We start from the raw sequence: 654 nt of genomic DNA, 5'->3' as shown, positions 1-654 counted from the left end.
TGGATGGAGGGATGGGGATGGATGGAGAGATGATGACAGATGGAGGGATGGAGTCAGCTGGGCAACAGATAGAGGGAAGGGGATGGAGGGATGAAGATGGATGGAGGAGTGGAAATGGATGGAGGGATGGAGATGGAGTCAGCTGGGCAACAGATAGAGGGAAGGGGATGGAGGGATGAAGATGGATGGAGGAGTGGAAATGGATGGGGGGATGGAGATGGATGGGGAGGGATGGGGATGGATGGAGAGGTGGAGATGGAGGGGGATGGATGGAGAGGTGGAGATGGAGGGGGATGGATGGGATGGATGGGATGGAGGGGGATGGATGGAGATGGATGGGGATGGATGGACATGGATGTGGAGATGGGTGGAGAAGGACAGATGGATGGATGGGTGGATGGAGATGGATGGAGATGGATGTGGAGATGGGTGGAGAAGGACAGATGGATGGATGGAGACGGCTGGAGGTGGGCAGAGATGGATGGAGATGGTGGAGGTGGGTTGGGATGGATGGAGATGGATGGAGACATGGATGGAGGTGGATGGAGATGGTTGGAGATGGATGGATGGAGGGATGGAGATGGTTGGAGATGGATGGATGGAGGGATGGTGGGATGGATGGAGATGGTTGGAGATGGATGGATGGAGGGATGG

Source organism: Charadrius vociferus, unplaced genomic scaffold (genome assembly GCF_000708025.1).
Source record: "Charadrius vociferus isolate BGI_N301 unplaced genomic scaffold, ASM70802v2 scaffold2947, whole genome shotgun sequence".
NCBI lineage: Eukaryota > Metazoa > Chordata > Aves > Charadriiformes > Charadriidae > Charadrius > Charadrius vociferus.
The sequence above is the reverse complement of the archived record's forward strand: the minus strand, read 5'-3'. Positions refer to the sequence as shown.